This window comes from Pinus tabuliformis, chromosome 4_2 (genome assembly GCF_031772625.1).
Source record: "Pinus tabuliformis cultivar Carrire ecotype Pingquan chromosome 4_2, CPIR1, whole genome shotgun sequence".
Taxonomy (NCBI): domain Eukaryota; kingdom Viridiplantae; phylum Streptophyta; class Pinopsida; order Pinales; family Pinaceae; genus Pinus; species Pinus tabuliformis.
In genome coordinates this window covers 586,727,755-586,741,180 of record NC_142304.1, presented here as the reverse complement: position 1 = coordinate 586,741,180, position 13,426 = coordinate 586,727,755, and positions in this window count along the sequence as shown.

The following is a 13,426-nucleotide window of genomic DNA, read 5'->3' as shown; positions in this document are numbered from 1 at the left end:
TCCTTTTTATAGTATTTGTTGTTGATTTATTCTTCATTAGAGTTTATTTTATGGATGGTTCGTGTTTTTTATGTATTTTATCATCCTACTCATTTAAATTTTAGGATCCTTAGTATTTTTGTTATTTCCATAATTCTTTTTTATGTATTTTATCATCATATTCGTTTAAATTTTAGGATCCTTAGTATTTTTGTTATTTGTTTAATGGGCCTCGACCCCATATATATATTATTTATTTATTTATTATGTATTTTATCATCCTATTCGTTTAAATTTTAGGGTCTCTAGTATTTTTGTTATTGTTTAATGGGCCTTGGCCCCATTTTTTTTTTTTTTTGGTATTTTATCATCCTATTCGTTTAAATTTTAGGATCCTTAGTGTTTTTGTTATTTTTTTAATGGGCCTCAACCCCATATTTTATTGTTGACCCTATTTTATTTATTGATTGCTTTTCTTTGAATATATATATTACTTTTTATTTATTTATATATATTCTTTTGACTTGCGTATATTTTTATTTTATTTATTTTTCCATTAATTATTTTTAATCTAGTTTATTTTATTTATTAAATGATCTTGTCTTGATTAGGGGCTTGACTAGTTTTTACAATTATTTTTGACTTCCCTCATTGTTTAGAGTTTGACTTTGATTATTATTTTTATTTTTTTTAATAAATTAATTTAAATATTTTTTTTCAAAAACTAGCCATTTAATATAGCCGCTACTTATTAATATTTGTTTTTGATAAATTAATAAACTAATATCATAATTTAAATATTATTTTTCAAAAACTAGTCGTTTAATATAACCATTAACAATTGTAAATAGTGTAAATAATTAATAAGAAAAATGAAGAGTCATGGAGAGATGAAACTCAACAGTCACTACCTCATGTATATAACTATGAACAACCCAAATGAATAAACATAATATCATTTGAGGAGTTACCTCCTAGCCTCACATGGTATCAGAGTCAGCTCCATTTTTGGCATTGCAGTTTGCCATTAGAACTCCCTTCTGCCATTTTTTAGAAATTTGTCCAACATTTCCTGCAGTCTGCTATATTCTTTAGTTCTCTGCCCTCTGCGTGATAATCTGGTGTAACACTTAGTATACCCATCGAATACCTGCACAGGTCCCAAGACTCATCCTCAGCTTGCAGCCTGCTCCCAGCGAATGTCTCCATATTGGAACGCTATGCTACTCCTCCCATGCTGCTGATGCTCAGCTCGGCCTCTCCACATATATCCGGCCCATAAAAGCATTCATGCAACATTTCGAATGTGACTCAGTGTATGCTGAACCCTCCAAAGTTCTCTCTTGTTTGGGAGTCCAGTGTGCGTTGTCTGATAAAGTATTGGTGCATTATGACTGTGCGTTGTCTATGACTCTTTTAATGGTGCATGCACAATTATTACCACTGTTGGTGTCAAAACACAACTTCCATATGCTGCTATGCTCCGCTTGCTATGTAATACACAATGTTCCCACCACTCATAGTAGTTCCCAGCACTCGTGGTATAAAACTTCGCAGCATTATGTATATAGCCCCTCCATATAAATGCGTTGTCGTTTCTCCACGTAATACGCAACCTCTGTTGCCTCTTCGGTTGCTCATACGCAGACCTCCGACCTCTCCAATACGCAACCTCCGTTGCCTCTTCGATTTTTCATTCCATGTTGCTGGTTCGCATGCTGCCCATCATCCTATATAATAAGCTGTGGCAAACACTCCAATATGCTGCAACTGCTCCAGTACGTTACTCCCTCCATACGCTGTACACTGCTCCCATATACGTTGTACGCCCCTCCATACAAATGTGTTGACCCTCCTCCAGATACACCCTCCGCCAAATATATGACCTCCCCCACAAAATACCTCTGTCATATTGCTAACAAAATTGCATTTTTTCTAGAATGTTGCTATTACAGTGTAGTTTTTTTTTTAACACTAGAAGTGAAAATATTTTATATATTGGAAACAGAAGTATATTTTTTTTACAGTACACAGATTTTTAAAATGCATTCATTGATATCTATTATGGGAGTGGTTCTCACCGACAAGGAGAACTATCCAAAATGGTCACAGAAAATCAAACACACTCTCATTTTTAATGAGCTGTGGAAAGGAGTGTGTGTTGGAGACGAAGACAAAGAACTAGAACAACCTACCTCAGACAAGGAATTCACCATTTGGGAAAATAATAACAACAAGGCTTATGCCTTGATTGCAGCATCAATAAATGAAGAGGTGAGTCGCCATATTTCGCCATTTTCAAATGCTTTCGAAGCCTTACAAAAACTGAAGGAACTCTATGACTCACACTCTGCACTTGAAGTTGTTCAACTCATGATTAAATTGTTTAGCCTTGAATTACAAAATGATGATCCTCTTGCTCTTGCATCAAAAGTAAAATCTATTATGCATGATATCAAAGTCACTAATGTTGATCTGGACATTCCTCTAATAGATTTTTTCAACGCAATTTATCCCACTTACTCAAATTATCTTGAGTCATTGCAAGCAAATGGAGACCTTAAAGAAATTACCTTTGACTCCCTTGTGAAAAAAATTGCTGAAAGAGAGAAAGATTTTTGGAGAGGACAACTCCTCAGTCTTTTGAAGAGACTGTGTGTCTTGCACATAGAGAGAAGAATCTTGCTCAAGATTCTTCCAAAGGAAGAGGTGGTCAAAGAGGAAGAGGAAGAGGAAGAAGAAATTTCAAAGGCGGGGCAGACACTGTCAAGGAGAAAAGTCAGATTTGCATTTCATACGTTGCAATAGAGATGGATCACATGATGCATCCACATGCAAGTTGCCTTGGGATATAATTGAGCAGGAAAGAAAGCAACCCAAAGGTAAAACTAATGACAAAGAGAAAGGTAAAGCACCTAGATCCGTTCACTATGTTGTGGCACACTGTAATATTGGACTAAATGAAGACTTATTTAATGCTTCATTTGCTTCTTGGAAAAATGATTGGTTGCTTGATTCAAGAGCAACTTGCCACATGACTTTTAGAAGAGATTTTTTTTGAAGAATTTACTGAAAATGTTGATGGAGCAGTATACTTTGCAAACAAATCAAAACTCAAGCCATTAGGGCTTGGCACAATTAGGCTTAAATTGTCTGGTCTTCTAGACTTTCTTTTGCATCATGTTTTACATCTCCCACAACTGAGGAGAAACTTGTTGTCCTTGGTCCACATCCGCTAGCAAGGGCACTCCATTCATATGTTTGATGGAAAGGTTGAGGTGAGAAAATCATCAGATCACTCATTTGTGATGATGGGATAGAAGAAGAAAGGCTTCTCAAGCTGCAAGGAACCTCTGCCGATGCACAAAATTTCTCATACAATTCTCATTATGAAGAAGGTACATTTCCATCAAGTTTATTATGGCATGCTAGATTTGGACACTTGAACTGTGACAACTTCTGCTTGTTGAAGAAAAATGGTGTTACTGGTTTGCCTACAATTCCTAGGAAACTGAAGCAATGTGATGCTTGCATTCTAGGAAAGCATAACAAACAATATTTTCATGATTCACATTCCATAGCACATAGAAAAATTGAACTCATTCATTTATATTTATGTGGTCCAATGCATGTTCCTTCTACAAATGGAAATAAATATATGATGAAATTTATTGATGACTACATCAGAATGTGTTGCGTTTATTTATTGAAGAACAAATCTGATGCTTTTCAAACATTCAAGAACTTTCATACATGGATTGAAAATGATGCACAATCTCATATTGGCTCTATTCACACTGATAATGGAAAATAATACACTTCAAATGAATTTTAAAACTATCTTCGCCAACATGGGATCAAACATCAAACAACTGTGCCTTATAATCCCCAATAGAATGGAGTAGCTGAAAGAATGAATAGGACAATCTTAAATATGGTGCACTCCATGATGTTTTTCAAGAATGTAAAATTGATGTTTTGGGCTGATGCAGTTATATGTGCTGTATATGTAAAGAATAGATGTCCATCTAATGTTATTAGAAACAAGACACCTCATGAAATGTGGTATGGGCACATTCCTTCAGTAAAGCATCTCAGGGTCTTTGGTTCCACATGTTATGCCTCGATACCAAAGGTACATAGAAACAAACTTGGTGCAATAAGTCGTAAGTGTATCTTCCTGGGGTATTCAAACACCTCCAAATCATACCGTCTCTATGATGAAGTCAATAAAAAGTTTGTTATATCTAAAGATGTAATCTTTATTAAATCATCCAAAGCTGAAAATGTTGTTGAGAGGCAACTTGATCGCTTGGATAGATTCACAAATGCAAAATAATTTCAAGAATTTGATAATCAGATTCTACATCTTGAAGGGGGGATTCCTATACTTGATCAACCTGTGGAATCTTCTTCTGAAGCACTCTCTCCCCCACATGAAACTCCAACAACTGATGATACTTTGAGTGATGTGATTGACAGTGGGAGACTCAATCTTGATGCAGTCCCAACTCAATCAACTGAGAAGCCCGGACCATCTCAGAAAGATCCCCCAAAGTGGCTGACAAAGACACTTGAAAGTGCTCATCCCGATGAGGTTGGAAAGATAGGAACTAGAAATTCAACCTGACAAAATGGAGGTGATGTAGATGACTTTGATTCACCTGTTGATATGGATGTTTCTTATGATTGTGAATTGAATTTGTCTACATATTTTGAACCAACTTCCTTCAAAGAAGTCGTAGCGATGCAAAAGGAGTATGATGCCTTGATAAAGAATGGCACTCGGAAGCTGGTTGATCCTCCATTAGGAACCAAACCAATTGGTTGCAAGTGGGTCTACAAGAACAAGTATAAAGCTGGTGGCTCACTTGACAAGCACAAAGCCAGGCTTGTGGCAAAAGGTTTTTCACAGAAGGAAGGGGTCGATTATGAGGATACTTTTTCCCCCACAACAAGATGGGCTACCATACTTTTGCCCTAGCATCTCAGAACGGTTGGAAAGTCCATCAAATTGATGTAAAAACTACTTTCTTGAATGGATATATCTAAAAGAGAATGTTTTTATGTCCCAGCCTGAAGGATTTGCCGTGAAAGGACTTGAACATAAAGTATGCAAACTTGTGAAATCCTTGTATGGCCTCAAACAAGCACCGCAAGCTTGATATGAAAAACTAACTGAGCATCTTTTGAAACTCAATTTCAAACATTACGATCTTGATGATGTAACTTTGTTTTTTAAGAAAGTTGTATATCTTGTGGTATATGTAGATGATCTTTTGATGACAGTGAACAATGAGAGCTACATTGTATCCGTAAAGAAGGAATTGAGGAAAGGTTTTGAAATAATTGATTTAGGCTATATTCATTACTATCTTGGTATTGAAGTAACTCAACATTCAAAGTCCATATTCCTTTCTCAAAAGAAGTACATTGGAGATCTGTTGAACAAGTTTGGCATGGCCGAATGCAATCCTCTAACTACTCCAATGGAACAAAACTTAAAGCTCACATCCATTGAAGGAAAAGAATTTGAGGATGCAACAAATTATAGACAACTTGTAGGAAGTCTCAACTACCTGACCACTACAAGACCAGACATTTCATTTGTTGTTGGAATCCTCTCCAGTTTTATGCAAAAGCCTTGTGAGGGACATTGGTCTGTTGCAAAAATAGTTCTAAAGTACTTGAAGGGAACTCAAAACTTTGGACTCAAGTATACACAGGTGGGCGACTTCAGCTTGATTGGATACTCTGATTTAGACTTCGATAGAGACAAAGAAACTGGGGTAACTACTTCTAGTTATGCTATGAGTCTTGGATTAGGAGTTGTCTCTTGGAGATCACACAAACAATTAGTTCCAACAGATTCCACAACAGAGGAAAAATATGTGGCAGTAGCTGAGGCAACAAAAGAAATTGTGTGGCTCAGGAAAATTCTGGAAGATTTGCAGGTAAAACAAATACATTTGACTCCACTCATGATTAACAATACCTTTGCAATAAAATTGGCCAAGAACCCAAAGTTCCATGATCGAACGAAGCACATAAATACAAAATACCATTTGATTCGACATCATGTTGAGGCCAAAACAATCCATCTTCGCCATTGTTCCACTAATGAGCATATTGCAGACATCTTCACCAAAGCGTTTGGAAGAGAAAAGTTTGAAAGATTCAGAACGATGCTTGGACTCACCATCATCCCTTCAGATTAGGGGGGGAATGTTGACACCTAATCATAGAGATTGGGTGAACAATTGTAAATAGTGTAAATAATTAATAAGAGAAAATGAAGAGTCATCGGGAGATGAAACTCAATAGTCACTCCCTCATGTATATAACTATGAACAACCCAAATGAATAAACATAATCTCATTTGAGGAGTTACCTCTTGGCCTGACACTTATTAATATTTTTAATAAATTAATAAATTAATATTATTATTTAAATATTATTTTTCAAAAACCAGCCATTTAATATAGCCGTTACTTATTAATATTTTTTAATAAACTAATAAACTAATATCGTTATTTAAATATTATTTTTCATATTTGCTTTTAATATATTAATAAATTAATATCATAATTTAAATATTATTGTTCAAATTTAGCCGTTACTTAAATTATGTCTCTACATTGCTCTCTCTTTAAGCCTTTGCCATAGTGTGCCTCTTCATCCGGTCCTAATGATGAACTACAATTGTTGGTTCTAAATGCATCGCCCAAAAATTTTACTTAATTCATTATAGATTACATAATTTCTATCTAAAGACTTTACTTAATTCATTATAAATTACAGAAACCTCAATACAATAAATATATTAATAATATAAAATAAAAATATTTTTTTAAATAATTTAATATAAAAGTAAAAATAAAATTCCCAATATTAAAAAATATTAATAATTGAAGTAATGATAATTGTCCATGTCTTTTCCAAAGCGGCGGAGACTCACCGCCGAGTCGAAAACGGGATAAACCTGACCTTGTACTTTACCCAACCTGTGGACACCACGGGATCCATTTCGGGATAAATCTTACCTTTTTACTTTATCCAACCTTTGGACACCAATGTAGTATTCGTCCATGTCGGGATAAATCTTACCTTTTTACGTTACCCAAGCTTTGGACGCTGATGGATTGCTCGTCCACGTCGGTATAAGTCTTACCTTTAACTTTACCCCACCTTTGGATGCCAATGGCTTGCTCGTCTATTAAGAGGAAGGTTGTGAGGATAATAATAATTATGTTATTTATTTTAATTATATTAATTTTTAGCGACAAAAAAGGAAATTTAGTTTCCATGAAAAATTGTTTAATAATTGATATAAAATTTATTTTAATTTTAATTTATTAATTGTGAATGAAATTAATTTTTTTAGTAAATTTTTTTAAGAAAGGATTCACATCAAGATATTTGATTCTTTTTCGTTTTGAAAAATCAAAATTAAGATAAATTTATACTCTATATATATACACACACTATGATGACTATGGAAGCAATTACACTCATTCATTTTGAGTAACATAAAAAAATGTTCCACCAATATATTACTTAAATTGTATTATTCTAATTTAAAAGTGGAATGAATGCTTTGAAAATCTCTTTGGGCACTATGATTGTGTAGACTGCACAACTTAATCTTGTAATTCCATCAAATCTTTACTAAAAAAGGCAAAACATAAAATAGTTACACTATCCAAAATGTCTAGCCATAATATTTTTTTTTAATTGTTGTATAACATAATTGACATTGAAGTATTTTATTCGATATGAATATATTAAAATGACATTGTTTAAAAATGTTCCATCAATATATTACTTAAATTGTATTGTTCTAATGTAAAAGTGGAATGAATGCTTTGAAAATCTCTTTGGGCACTAGGATTGTGTAGAGTACACAACTTAATCTTGTAATTCCATCAAACCTTTACTGAAAAAGGCAAAACATAAAATAGTTACACTATCCAAAATGTCTAGCCATAATATTTTTTTTAATTGTTGTATAACATAATTGACATTGAAATATTTTATTCGATATGAATATATTCAAATGCCATTGTTTAAAAATGTTATGGTTTGCAGTTTTTGACGAGAGGAGAATTTTTTTTTTTGGCCAAATTTTAAGTTTTGTTGTTTAAAATGGGTGTTTGACTGTATTTATGGATTTAACACCCTAAAAATCTTTTCTAACACCCCTTGGTAAAAGTAGTGACTTTAAAATTATCTTGTTTGATTTTGAAATTACTAATGGAATGTGGATGTTTAAATATTAACTATAAGAAATGTTTTTTAATTAATTTTTTTCCTGTTGAAGAACCAACTACAAAGCTACCTGAAAGGAATGTAAAAATAAATTTCATATTCAAGACAATTGGGGACAATTATGGGATGAGGTGGTCGGTGTTGGGTTGTGTTATATTCTTTCCATGACTAGCCCACGTAGTTAACCGGGGGGGTTCGGTGGGGGTGGAGGCCCCCCCTTTCATTGCGTCCATTGCGTAGCGGGGGGGGGGTCACAAGGGGTTTGAGGGGTGCAGGTAACCCCACTCTATGGGATTCGAGGCAACGCCCTTGAAAATTTTGGTTTTGGAACCTATGTTAGGTTGGGCAGCCCCCTATGGTTTTGTGCATGATTTTCGCACATGTTTTTTGGACGCGATGGTTTTTAGTACATGGTTTTGGACATGATGGTTTTTGGTCCATGGTATTGGATGCTTCGGCATGTATAAATATGTATTATAACATTGAAAGGAATATAATGAAAAATCAAGTTGGTAGTCTCGGTTTTGGGATCCAGGGGAAAATCTCTAGGTATATGTGTTTTATGTGTTATGCTCTTGCATTGTTTATTTTATGTGTTTTAGAATTCGTATCCAGGTAATTTTTGTACGGGGTTAAAACCTACAGTCGGGTGCCCAACCTCTTCCTCTTGAGACAAATTTGTCAAGAGGAAAGGAATCCAAGAGGGTAAAGGGGAACATGAGGCAAAGGAGAGGAACGAAGAGACCAACAAAAACCTCTAACAAGATGTTGTAGAGGAAGGTAGGATGTTGCCAGGTACAAAAGTTCTTGCCTGATTTGTCAATGGAACTTAACCACAAACTGTAGCTGGTTGGGACCAGGTGGTCATGGTGGTGTCTTGAATATGAAATTGGCTCAAGGGGAGACTTAAGAATGTGTATGGTCTCACAAGTTGGGAGGACAATCCTTATCCCAATAGCTTTGCATTTGACTTAATCTAAAGGAAGCCTGAATCAGATAAGTATTCTAACACTGCCATTTTGCTAAAATTACTTAACAAGTCTATATAGTTTGGTCATATGGGTGGTGATACTCTTTTTGTACAAAATGTTTTACAAATGAATAAAATGAGATTCTAACGTTGTAACAAGAAGTTTTTATTTTTGAAAATTTGATTTCCATTTTATCATGAATCTGGTGAAAGGATCATAGTTTCTAAACAAAACAATGAAAAAAAAAAAACTAGGACAAAATTTAATATTAGTCATGTATGAAGCATGGGTTAGTTCCCAAGACAAGTTGTAGGGAACAACAACCTGAGACTAGTCTTATTCCCCTATACACGATACAATAAAAAAAAATTAATTTGAGGTTTGTTTGAGAAGAAAGCCTTAGAAAGAAAACATGTAAACAAAATTGCATGTGGAAAAAAATTGAATAAATAACATGGGTAGTGTGTTTGTTCCTCCGTGAATTTTAATTATTTGCAAACCTGATGAGGAAAGCAACTGGAGAGATTTAAAATTTCAGAAAGGAAACAGTATCACTCCAACAAGTTTTGGGTACAAAACTATAATTTTTCAATAGTTTAAGAAAACATTAATGAGTTTGAATAACAAAAAATTATGCTTCACTTCACATTAAAATGAAAAGGAGAAAATTGACTACTTGGTTAACATTGTTCATAACAATAAAGGACCAACAACAATAAGAACAATTTTTTTTGACCTCGTAACTAGTAAAAGAAATCATACATGATTGTATTCTGAACACAACAAGAAAGTACCAGATTGTAACTACATTTGTAAGAACATGAATTTCATTTAATAAGCAATTGCAAGCTAATCATTACAAAAACATTTATATCAAATATGCTTCAATACTTTGGAGTCGAGGTCGCGGCCTCACATCAAAATATATCAACTAAAACAGTAAATAAGTGACATAAGGGCATTGAAAAACCCTAGATTAAGAGAATCTAATTAATTCACAATCAATTCAGTGCAACAGTCATGGTCACTATGAATACCAAAGCCCTAAGCGGTGAAACCCTAAGGAACCCAAATAGAAACTTTGCACCCTTGTTCCTAGAATTAAAGAGAACAAAGGAGTAGAGAATGTTAATGGAGAACCTGAGATATTCGTAATTTTGAGTAGAAAACCATTGTTGGAGGCTGCCTAGAAAGAACTCTACCCGTAAAATACACAACTAGGAGTCATTATTAAATTAAAAAAAGATCTCTATGCCAATGATAATTTGAAGGGAAAGCGGATTACAGAAATTACCTAGAGAGGGGTCCTTTTGCATTAGCTCCTTCGCATACCTAGAACGTAGGTTACATACCCAGAATCCATATTAGACTCTCTAAAAAATAGAGTGAGAATAAAGAAAAATAATGACCTGATCAGATGAAGTAACCACCTGTGAAATGGTGTAAGACAAAAATAAAATTCTAGAGTAGATAAGGTCTCCTACAGAGCTAGGTGTAGGATGGTAGCTCCTTGAGCATTAGCGGAGGGTCATAGTACCATCCTTCATGAGGAATGAGACCTTTCATGGTGGACATCACACACACACTTGCAAGTTAGAGAGATATATACTGGAATTGGTCAGTCGAACACCCCAAATGTAATAGTAAATGAGTCTCTACTCTAGTAAGATAGGTTCTGCAATGGAAGAAGGGTTCATACTATGCTCCGAGCTTAAAAAATCTATCCACCATGTAGGAATTCCATTTTGTCGTAGAGCCATCATACATGGTGAGTGAACTTTGAAATGAACTCTAATGCAATTCAGGGTTGAGGGAGGTGGTTACTCAAAACCTTCCCAAAATTCAGAGCTGCTGATTGGAAACCCTACTTAGGAGAGCCGTAGATAAAGTACCCTTCTATCCCAGTGACAGGTGGCAAATGCTTAGGAGAACATCGTGAAAGTTCGATCACAAAGCGTCAAAAACATTGGGATTTGAACAATAGTGTTATAGTCAATAAATTTGATACACTACCTCCTCACAATAGATTGGTGCAGAGTTATATTATATGAGTTTCAAACTTAATGTATTAATGCCAATGTTTAATAAATGAGTGATTCTAGAAAGGCTATCTTGGAAATGATTATAGTTAGGAACTCCACACAATTTTTATAATCAAGTTATCTAAACCATGGTATGGGTTTTATTATATATCATTGTTGTGTAAAAAAAATGATGCTGATTTGTTAGGTGTGTTACAGGTGGTATCAGAGCCTAGTTTCCATACTGTGGCCTAATGGGTAGACTAATGAATAACAATTTATGTTGTATTATTCATAGATAAGAAAGAGATATATTGTAACAAGATGAGAAGGGGAAGGGGTGCAACAATTTCACCACCAACAAAGCCTCCTGTGGGGTTTGGTTCAACACCTTTTTTGGAACCCAATCCAGAACTATGGATTCAGTTGGAAAACGAGTCTCGAAATGCCAATGTTGTGTTGTTAGAGATAGTGTAATAATTAAAAGACGAGATGGAAAATTTAAGAGCTAATAATGAATGCATGATGCATGAATAAGAAAGGATCATGCTGATTTTAAGCTATAGGAAACACATGAACTCCATTTCGAGCTCTGACAATGGTAATCGAGCCGAGTCTTATTGGAGAAGGAAAAACAACATACTCGAGGAAATTCAGACACAAGAATTAGAGAGTAATAAGGGAACCCATGATAGGGACTCTAAAAATGTTTTTGATAGTAACATACACAATAGAGGTAAAAGACATAAGATGAAAACTTAGGGGGAATTTAAAAAGATAAAACCTCCTAGTTATGATGGTGACACTAAGGAAGCAACAAAATCCTCGTTAATTAATAGCAACACATATTTGCATATTTATGAATACGATGAGAAATTGAAGGCTTGGTTAGAAATTTATCAATTGTAGGGAAAAGTAACCCTGTGGTGGGAGGAAGTAAAGGAAATACATGGAATAGATGAACAAATAATTACTTGGGAAAGTTTCAAGAAATATTTAAGGGAAAATACTTGACTGAACAATTTTACGACGATAAAGCTAGGGAAATGACCATGGATGAGTACATCGCGAAATTTACCTCGTAGCCTACTCACTCATATGAAGGAACATATAGAATTAGAAAATCCAAAAACCATGGATGACGCTGTATGAGAAGCAAGAATATGTTATCATCAGATGCAAAAGAGAGATAACGACAAAACCTAGACAACTAAAAAGGGGCAGAAAAATGCACATGTTAAGAATAACAAAATAGGGAATTTTAAGAATTCCTGATCTAAAATTGGATTAAGTGATTTCTTCCTCTTTTCTAAAATCAAATAAAGCAAAAATTCGGACCGTGTCGACGCTTTGCAAGGTTTAAACCGGTCCTTGAAACAAACATGTTTCCAATATCTCTTCAAATCATGAATTAGTCTTCATATGTTACTTAACATAATGGACATAACAACACATAATTCATGCAAGCATAATAAAGAGAGAGACGAAAGGTTTGTTGATGGAGTTCACCCCTCTTGGGCTACATCTTCGAGCCTGTCAACATGAATAGACCACTCATATATTCAGTATCAAATGAAGTACATAAACATTTTTTGCAGGTAAACATGTGGCTATTACCCCTATAAGGTAATGTTATCTTACAAAGAACTCTCACAATAACAACGACTCAAAGAATCTCTTACAAAGATGACATACTTCAACTGAAATGAGCTAAAACAACATGTGAACCCTTCAACTCCACATTGAAGCACATAATGAAACCTTCATGTTAAGAGAAGTTGAACCTGAGATGAACCCCGCAAGTTACAATTGTTGCACTAGATTTCTGGAAGTGAGAGTAGCCCTACAAGGTCTTCTCCATGCCCAAATACCTTCTAGTACTGCTTCCAAACCCTGACTGATCCATACACCTTTAGTCTCAAACTTGCAAAAGGACTCTATAGATGTGCTCAAATAAGAAATTAAAGGTTACCAATGGATTCATAACATCCAAAACCCCTAAGTAGCCTCTTTTTGAGCTCAATTTGGATAAAAAATCAAAAGTTATGAGCTTCTAAGCTCTCTTAAATTTCACTATTAACCATCCTACAAATTCACCCTTCTATCTATCGATTCTACAAATCCACCCCAAAAATCGCTAATGGAGCGAAAATTTCTCTACCCGCCGGTGCATTTTTTAGATAGTTA